This window comes from Erithacus rubecula (genome assembly GCF_903797595.1).
Source record: "Erithacus rubecula genome assembly, chromosome: 2".
NCBI lineage: Eukaryota > Metazoa > Chordata > Aves > Passeriformes > Muscicapidae > Erithacus > Erithacus rubecula.
Window position 1 is genome coordinate 3,561,065 of NC_136685.1, and position 9,815 is coordinate 3,570,879.

Here is a 9,815-nt window from a genome sequence, read left to right on the forward strand (position 1 = left end):
ATTTCCAAACCAGAATACTCATATTATCTCACAGATACAAATGAAATCAGCCCCATGGTTTGGTGTGAGACATGCAAGTAGAGCTGAAATGCATCTCTTTATTCATAGACATTCTCTTTATTCATAAACACAGGGGCAGAAAAACCCCACAGTTATGGGGTGAGAGCATTACCCAGCACTTCAGCTTTCTGCCTAGAACCCAAATTATTAAAATTTCTCTGTAGCAGAAAGGTTTTGAGTGTTATACATCTGTTTCCACAGCTGGTGAAGGGTCTGGAGAACAATTCTGATGAGGAGAGGCAGGGGGGATTGGGATTGTCAAAAAGGTGGGAGACAAGTGGGGATCAATCACTTTGACATGACAAGAGGAAACAGCCTCAAGTTTCACCAGGAGAGGTTTGCATTGGATGTAGAAAAAAATTTCTTCACCAAAACACTTGTGCAGCCCAGGCAGAGGTGCCCAAGGCAGTGTTGGAGTCCTCATGCCTGGAAGGATTTAAAAGCTTTGGAGATGTGGCAATTGGAGATGTGAGTTAATCATGGCCTTGGCAGTGCTGGAGTAAGAGATTTTATTATAGAAGTTACTGAGTTTCCATGTGAGATTCCTAAATGTGGACGACAAAAATTTTGACTTTTTTTAAAATTTAAAATTAAATATTTAACTAAATTTTAAATGTTCTCTCTCAAACACATTTGTGTAAAAATTTTCTTTGGAAAATGCAGTGCCCCAAGATTTTAATGTTCCTTGGAATACTGCTATATTTTTAAAGAACTTTGAAAAAAATTGTCTGTTCTTCAGACAAAAATTCTTCCCTGCTTTAGATAACTTTCCACTCAAATGCAAGGGCAGGAGAAGTCAAGGACTTTGCCTGGGACAGGCACTGTTGGTTTTACTGGGAAGTGTGGAAATATGTCCTTTTATAAAAGAGAAATTTGCTGTCACTAGCAGGAGAATTTCCACTCATATTGTGCCTGCTGAATGCAGGTGTAATTGCTTTCATTTCTTTGTCTGAACTTTGTGTGTCCACTGGGTGCTTGGAAAGAGGGTTTTGTCTGCATTTCTTTCCCATTCCATGTAGGTCATAGAATCATTTAGGCTGGAAATGCCCTCTGAGATCAGCAAGTCCAACTGTTAATCCAGCACTGCCAAGCCCAAAATTAAACAAGATTCATAAGGACCACATATACCTGCTTCTTTTGACACTTCCATGGACAGATATGGTTGCATTTTTGGAAATAAAGTATCAACCTGGTGTCCAAAATGATTGCTCATTTCTCCCCATCTTCCACAAAAGGGAAAAAAATCCCAACAAAACATTGATTGTTCATTCAGAATGAATCCTATTTCTACTTTTGCTATAAATGCTTCCACTTTAAAAATAATAAAAGTACCAACAGGACTTGAGATTATGGAGCAGGACACTTCTTCCATAGCTCTGGGAAAATAGTTAAAAACAAAGAAAAGTTCCTACTGTATTTTTATTTTATTTCAGGAAATATTTAAAATATACCATGAAATTTATAGTGACAATTCCCATTGAATATTGCACAGGCATTGCTGTGAGGTCAAAAAGACACACCTGATACAATATTAGCTATAAATTTGAATGACAAGAGACTGGGAATTTAGGGGGTTAGTTTATGTAAAGATGCTGTATCCTCACATTTAATTTACTGGTAGGCAAGTTGAAACAAACCCCAAAGTTTTATCTCTGATAAGTGCTCAGAATCTTCAAGGCAACAGATAAACCCTGAGTTTTGCTCCATCTCACAAAATAACTTCATGTGGCTTGAATTCCTATTCTCAAAATGCTGCCTGGAGATCAATGCAGCGGCAAAAAAAAAAAAAAAAAAAAAATAGAAAAATGTAGAAATCCATATTCAGGACAAATAAGTGAATCCTCAGAGGGGTTAAGCAAGCACAGAGGAGCTCTTTGGATTCACACCAGCTGAGCATCTGATGCCAAATATCACTAATGAAGTCACCAAGCCAAATAATGCACCCATCCTATTCCCTTATAATCATCCCAATGCCCCTCACAGCTCTTTCCAACTGTGTCTCTGATCTCCTTGCTAAGACATTTAAATCTCCTGTTTCATTTGCATGGTTATCCAGTGAAATAGCTCCTAGTGTTTCTTTTCTTGTTTGCAAAACTGAGCAGAGGGGGGAGAGGAAGGAGGGAGGGGGCAGGGGGTGTAGAAATGTGAGGATTTATCTACATGCAGGGAAATTATTCAAATCTGACAACTTACTTTTGTTCCACGAGAGACTAGCTTGGAGGCTTGGGCTCTCATGGGGGCAGATAGCCTTTTTTTGTAAAGTCTTACCATAATTAGTATTTCATCCCATCTTGTTTGGCATCCAAGTTCTGTGCAGGATTTCCTTACTGTGGAGCTGGCTGCACTAGAGGGACCATGACTTTGTTTTGTTGATGGTGTTGGTTTTGTTCTTTTTTCTAACCCATGAATAGGTTCTCAGGTCAGCAGATCAAGAACTCTGCAGGAAAAGTATCTGCAGGGTAGTTGGGCTGTGGAACAAAGAGCAAGACCCAGCAGAGAACAGGAAAGAGATGTCTTGTGATGGGGCCAGAAAAATAGCTTGGCTGGTCCACATCAAAGATCCACTTATCCTGGTGACTAAAAGTGTCCAGAGAGCCAAGAGAATAACAAAACAAGCAGGACAGCAAAGGCTGGTGTTCCCCAGTGTGTTCCCCTACTCTTCTATGACTTACAGCTCAGAGGAAGCTCATTTCTGTTTAACATTCCTTGATGATTTCTGGCCATTTATTTGTCCTGCTGCTTTTTTAACCCATGTAAGTTTTGAATTTCTTCTTGAAATCATTCAGCATTAATTTGCTGAAGAGTCCTTTGAAGAAACAGTCCTTTTGAATGTTTCAAAGCTGTCTCTTGAGCTGTGTGTTTTATTTCATAGTGCTTTTACTGAAAGAGTGAATGGTCTTTCCTCTTTTACCATATTGTCTATTCACCCTCTGTACATCCTCTTCCAGGATACATTGGTCTATTCAATTTGTAGGGAACTGTGCCCTGGAAGCAGGATATTTTGGAGGACTTAAAAGCCAAAAGTGGCTTTTAAAAGCAAAAGTAAAAAGCCACCTCTTTAAAGGTGCCTGTGTATAAGTTTGGTATGTGTATATATTGTTTAATATTAAGCCCTAAAACCAGAATTAGTATATTATCTTCTACCTTACCTATTGCACTTAATTTCATATATTTTTCACCACTCCTTTTCCTCTTGCTCTTGATTCATTAGTCTCCCTCTCCTTCCACAACTCCCAGCTCTCTTTTGTCCTGGAAAAATTATCCAGCTTGCCTGTTTGTTTCTTTCCTTCTTTAGAACACATTGAATTTCAACTCAGGCAAGGCTCCAGTGTTTCCCATTCAGTGATGGCTGCATCTGAACATGTAAAATAAATGAAAAGGATACAATAATAATAATAATAAAAAAAAATAAAATATGGCAAAGAAAACATCATTCCCACATGCTCTATTCACTCTCATGCCATGTTCCAATTTTTAGGGTTTTTTTGCATTTGTGCTGATTCTAGTTTGTTATTTTGCTCAGTCAGAAAGTTGAAATCTCACTTTCCAAGGCAATTGCACCTTACTCTCTGTGTGGTTCTCAAATCCCTTGTTCAGCCCTGTCATGAAAGGCTGGGTTATAATGGTGGCCATGTTTTATTGGGAGGAATCTGTTATCAGTATCCTCAGACATTTATACTCTGCAGAATCCCAAATTCCTTTCCCACTGCACCCCAAGGCATGCAGCCTCAGTGTGAGGCAATAAAAACATCACTGTGGCCATAAGGCAGACCTCCCTTTTAAAAAACCAACAAACCCAACAGAAAATAATATTCATGTTCTAGGGCCATGGAGGCTTCTCTTGGGATCCTCAGAAGCTGTAACTGTGATGCAGTGTGGATGAGACAGTTCCATTTCAAGGAGATTTCAAAGATTCATAGGATGATTTGGGTTGGAAGGGACCTTAAATCTCATCTGATTCCACCCCCTGCCATGGATGGAGGCATCTTGCACTAAACAAAAATATTTGCACTAAACTGTGGAATCACAAGCTATTTCTGATCTATCTAAGCTTAAAATCAGGTAGAAAACTTAAAACTCCTTCACCTTCCCTTATTTGGCACTGTAAGCATATTTTAATCTACTGGTAAATATGGTGATTTTTGGGAGGAAACAATAGGTTTTCCTTATGAGATTCTGAATTGCTGCACTGGGGAAGCTGCAGCCAGCCTTGGGCTGATGCAGTGCTTTTCTTGGCATTTTGAAAGGAGCCAACAGAATTGGGATTTTTCTGCCAATGACCAGCAGAAAGAGTCCAGCACACAAGGAACAGAGGTGCTGTCCATGCACAGCACATTGTCAGTGGAACACTGCAAAGTCCATCATTTCGCTTTTTGTCTTCAGTTCTTGCCTTTGTAAGAACTAATTCTGCAGCAGCCACACAATGATTACAAAAGGACCTACTCCTACCAGAGAAAAGGAAGGAAAAAAACCTCAGAGAGAGGGGTGTAGACTATTTACTCCCTCAGCTACAAATCAGCATGGAACTGGAGTGTGAGGAGTGAATATTAACATTCAGCTGGCTGTTACTGCAAGCCATAATAGACATGAGCATTGACTAGACCCAGTATTAGTGATGGTACTGGGAAACCATCCTTGCTTTTGGCTGCCTGAAGGCAGCAGTGATCCCCTGCTTGTCCTATCTGTCAGTCTATTTGATCTCCAAATGAATTGCTTTTGATAAGAGCTATATAAATGCAGAACTGTTCCGCTGGGCCTTCTTAAATGAGACTCCTCTCTTTCATCTCCCAGTCATTTCAAAAAGCAGATAGACTTGTTAGAGGTTTTTAATGCAATGATTTATGTTTTATCTTGCCTGGTTTGAGGCAGCATTTATTTAGCACTAAATTCTTCCCAAGCCTATATGTGAGGGAGAAAGGTTTCAGCACAACATTTGGGATTTTAAATAGTGTGTCTGTGTGCACATGTGTGTGTGTGTGCACATGTGTGTACTCTGCCTCATCACAGGGAAGCAAGGGATGTGCTTCCTTTTTTAGGAATTTAATTCCCCAATTCACTTGGATCATTGCACCTCCAGCCAAATTAAGAGAAACAGGAAGGAAATAATATTTAATAATCCTCTGACTAATAATGTTCTAGTCTATGGCAAGTAACAAATCCTCTGGAGAGGAAAAGAGTGATCAAAATGATGTATTTTTATGGTGATCAATAAAAGAGAAAATCTCTGTCTCTTTTTAAGTTATTGCTATTGTTTAACATTAGCAGGGTGGGTTATCATTTTCATTTTCCATTTTCTTGTTGCTGAGAAGGACATGCAGCTATTTGGATCTAACAGCTGATTTTTAAAGCTCTCATGTTATAATCATGCAAACATGGAATGGTTTGGGTTGGAAGGGACCTTACAGATCCTCTAGTTCCACCTCCCTGCCATGGAATCTTCCATCAATCCAGGTTCCTCCAAGCCCATAAAGAAATGAACAATATTCTTGCTGGTGCCTGTGCAATGGAAAGAACTGAGTTTCTTAGGAGCAATCCAGGAATGTTAATCCAGACTCCATATGAAAGGATGAGTTAAAATTTCAGTCTTGGGAATCTTTTTTTTTTTCCCCTTTGTTTGACTGTAATAATTGTTGCATTTGCATTTATTTATTCCAAGTGTGAAAACTTACGGGACATCCATGATGGATGGAAAATTATTTAAAGACAACTGCCCTTAATATCTTTGGGACAAGAAAAGAATGCTGTAGAGAGGCAAATTTTTGAAAATAGTGAAGCTGGCTGTCCTCTCAGTGTTGTGTAGCATATTGTTCTCTCTAATGTGAAACAACTGGTACCCAGAGGGTGTCAGGCACTGCAGCAGCTCCTCAGGGAATGGTCACAGCCCCAGGGCTGCCAGAGATCAAGGAGAGTTTGGACAATGCTCTCAGGGATGCACAGGGTGGGATTGTTGGGAGTCCTGTGCAGGGCCAGGAGTTGGCCTCCACAAAAATTGTGACTTCCTTCCAACTCAAGATATTCCATGATTCTATAATTCAGAAACCTCCTTTCTTCGATGGAAATAAATAATACAATAAAAGGATCTAAAAAAAAAAAAAAAAAAAAAAAAATTAAAAAAAAAAAGAAAGAAAAATATATGCAATTTAAATCATCTGTTTAAAACGAGGTGATATCTTTGACGCAACAAGTAACTGAGAAGTAACAGGAAAATTAACCTATTTATCTTTGAAATACTCAATTTTAGTCTTGAAAGGAAAAAGGAGATCTGGATTAGCATCAGCATCAGGCAGAGGAGTGACTGCATTCTTTCTCATGATGCATGTGGATGCTGTGAAGGACATCTCCAAGGGGTTGCTTATTCCACCAAAATTATTCACATATTTTACCATGGAGATCAGGTGGCACCTTGGTTTCTCCCCCTTAGCTTCAGGAGGAATTTAGGGATGTTAAACTTGTATACACAAATTGGCCCTTCCTTTTCCTGGTCCTGCTCCATAAGTAGAAAAGCGAAATATTATTTCAACAAGAAAAGATAAATCCTGAGTAGCCTGGTGGTTTAAGACTATCCTGACAGCTCTTGGCTTCACCTCAGTTAAATTCATTGAAATTCTCTATCCCACTTCTTGGAGCAATTTTCCAGTTATCAGGATCCAGAGGAAAATGGCTTTACCCACAGCATGGGGTTGGAACTCAATGGCCTTTAAGGTCCCTTCCAACCCAAACCAAAATTCTTTGAATTTTGAACATCTGTCCCTTAGTTTAGGTGCCAAGAATCCAAATTCCCTGTGCTGGAATTACCTGTCAGGTGAGCAATGACCATCATCCTCAATACTGAACAACAGAGCTCCTATACTTGAATTGTGAGAAGGATACACAATAAATATCCATTTTCCTAGCCCAAAATCCTTCCAAACTGTCAAAACAAATACTTAAAGAAACAGAAATTTCAGGGGTTTTTTTGGAGATCATAAATCTAGCAATTTGTCATTAATATTAAAAAATAGCTTCCTGCTGATGGATACTTGAAAATGTCAAAATTTTATATGCCCATACTGCATTTGTATTTACATTTGTTTTTACACATGAAAAAACTGCAAGAAGATTCAGAAGGCATTTTTTCCCAAATTTCATTATGAATTATATGAATTTTCAAAATATAAAAGTAATATGGGACCATAGATGTATTTGCTTGTTTTCAGACTTCAGCTCCTTTGAGAATGATGTCAAAGATTGATGTAAAAAGTTGAAGTGGCCCAATTCTGCTCTTATCAATGTCTTATCAATAAGTTTTATTTACTTATAGAAGAAATAGCATTGATGAAGACTATCAAATTGGTTTTAGCCCAGATTTATACATACATACATATAAATTACATTTTTATATATGTATATATATAATATTATTTATATATATAATATTGTATGTATATATATATATAAAATATATATAATTTTTTCCCAAATCCAATCTAAATCTCCCCTGAGACAACCTGAGGCCATTTCCTCTCCTCCTGTCCCTGCTCCAGGAGGAAGGTGGGGGTGATCTGAATATTTCCTTTGGTTTTATATGATTTCAAATAAAAATGTAAAGTTCCAGTTACTTACATCAGATTTAAAAAAATATAAGGAGAAAGTGATATCAGATTAAAACTTCTGCTATTCAGGTAGTGTAGAGAACAGAAAATAGACACTTTCAGAAAAGTTGAAAAATTATTTGAGTAATGAAATAGAACCATTATCAATAAATTTTAACAGATTACAAACTACAGTATAGAGAGATTAAATCCAGAAATTTCTGTTTCATTTATGTATATATAGATATATAAATTTATATATGAGAGCTCCTGCTGCTACAGAGGACTCAATGTAACCAGGCAAGTTTCTAAAGAGCCCAGAATTCTGCAAACATGGCCTTAAGCTGCACAATAAAAGCTGATTGCTGTTGATGGCAGTAGAAAAACATGAAAATGTTCCATTTGAAATGTCTTCTTGTTGAAAAATGTTACTTAAATTAGAGTTTTCTATAGGAAATGTTCGTATGAGAAAAATGACTTCCATTTTTTTGGCAACTGAATATTGGCCAGAATTCAATTTTTTTTCCCTATCTCTTGGCTTTCTGACAAAATTTTAAATACTTTCCAAGGCAAGGCTGTCTGAAAATGCAGAATTTCAAGTTTTTGTCTAACTGCTGTTTTAGAGTAAAACACCTTTTCTATCTGCTAGTTATCTGTCTTTTAAGAAGGCACCAAAGAAGAGGGTGAGTTGGGTTGCTGTAAAATCTTACTGAAAATGTGATGGACCCTGCAAAACCCATCCTTAAACTACTCATGCCCAAGAAAATGGTGGCAAAGCCATGAATTACTCTTGGCTTTTCTAAACAAAAGGTCAACACCTTTCCCTCAGTCTCGTGCAATGACTCATGGATATTATGGAGCAGAAAATCAGGAATAAAAATTAATGTTCTTCTTCTGTTGCCCAACACAGCAGCTCAGAGCCCCTTGGCAGGGGAATTTCCATACATGCCATCAGTGAATTCCCTCTTTACCAATGGGGAAAGCAGACTCCATCCTGGCAGTATTATTTTTCATTTGCTTTCATTCTGCAAAGGTGCAGGCAGCTAATTTTGGGTTGGATCAGGGAGATTGCAGGAAGAAGAAAAGCTGCAGCACTCCAACATTTCCCCCTGTATAGCATCACTTATTAAAATCCTGTTGTCCTGACCATTGTTGCTGCCATTGAAGTCTGGTTTATTTACTTGAAAATCTGATTTGTTTCATTTTATTACTGTGTTTGCCAAGTAACTGATATCAGATTCTGCAGGGAAGAGCTGCCATTTACCAGCAGGCTGTGATGGCTCTGACACGGTCTGCAGGACCGGCTCCGAGGCTTGCTCTGCCCCGGGGGCTCCAGCAGAAATAAGATTACTGGCAATAACTGCTTCAACTGCTTTGAATAACAGACACAACTCAGAGAGCATAAAATTAACATAAACACAGCATCAGTGTGTTCCCTCGGCGGATACGAGACAGGCAGGATATGGAAAATTGACTGAAATGGGGTCAGGCGCTGCTGAAATGGGGAAAGCAGGAAAGCTCTGCTGAGCTGAGGGGTGGTGGTGCTGCTAATAAATAAATAAATAAATAAATAAAAGGGTAGCCATGAAGTTTTAATGACAGCACATTTGGAGGGGTGGGTGGTTAAAAATGCAGCAGAGACGGCAGAACACCCAAAATGTTGGATTTCCAGGGAAATGACTCTTTGCCGTCCTTTGGCTTTTCACTCCTGATTGGAAGGAGGGAGGGGGAAGAAATAATAATAATAATGATAACAGAAATAACAGCTATTTCCTGTAGAAAATTTTCTGGCTTGTTTTTTGTGGGGGGGAGGAGGAAAGAGAAAAGACAAAGTGAAGGCACAGGGTGATAATATGAGGACAATGCCCTAGATTTGTTGATGAGTGGTATCAAGTATTTTGCAGCACTCCTATCTCTTTTTATTTATCAAATATTAAAATGGGAGACGCTTTCTGACACACTCAATAAAGAAGTACATTAAGTGGGGAAGGCACAACAGCTCTGATTTTGCAGTTTTTATAATGAGATATTGCAATACCACTTGGAACAGATTTACCCGTGGAGCTCTGGATTTCCAAGCCCTTAGACCTGCTCATACAGAGAGAGAAGGAAGCAGCCCATGCTTATTATCAGGAGTTCCTCAGCAGTCCAAAGTACTGAAAAAGACCCATAGTGAGTGTGTTT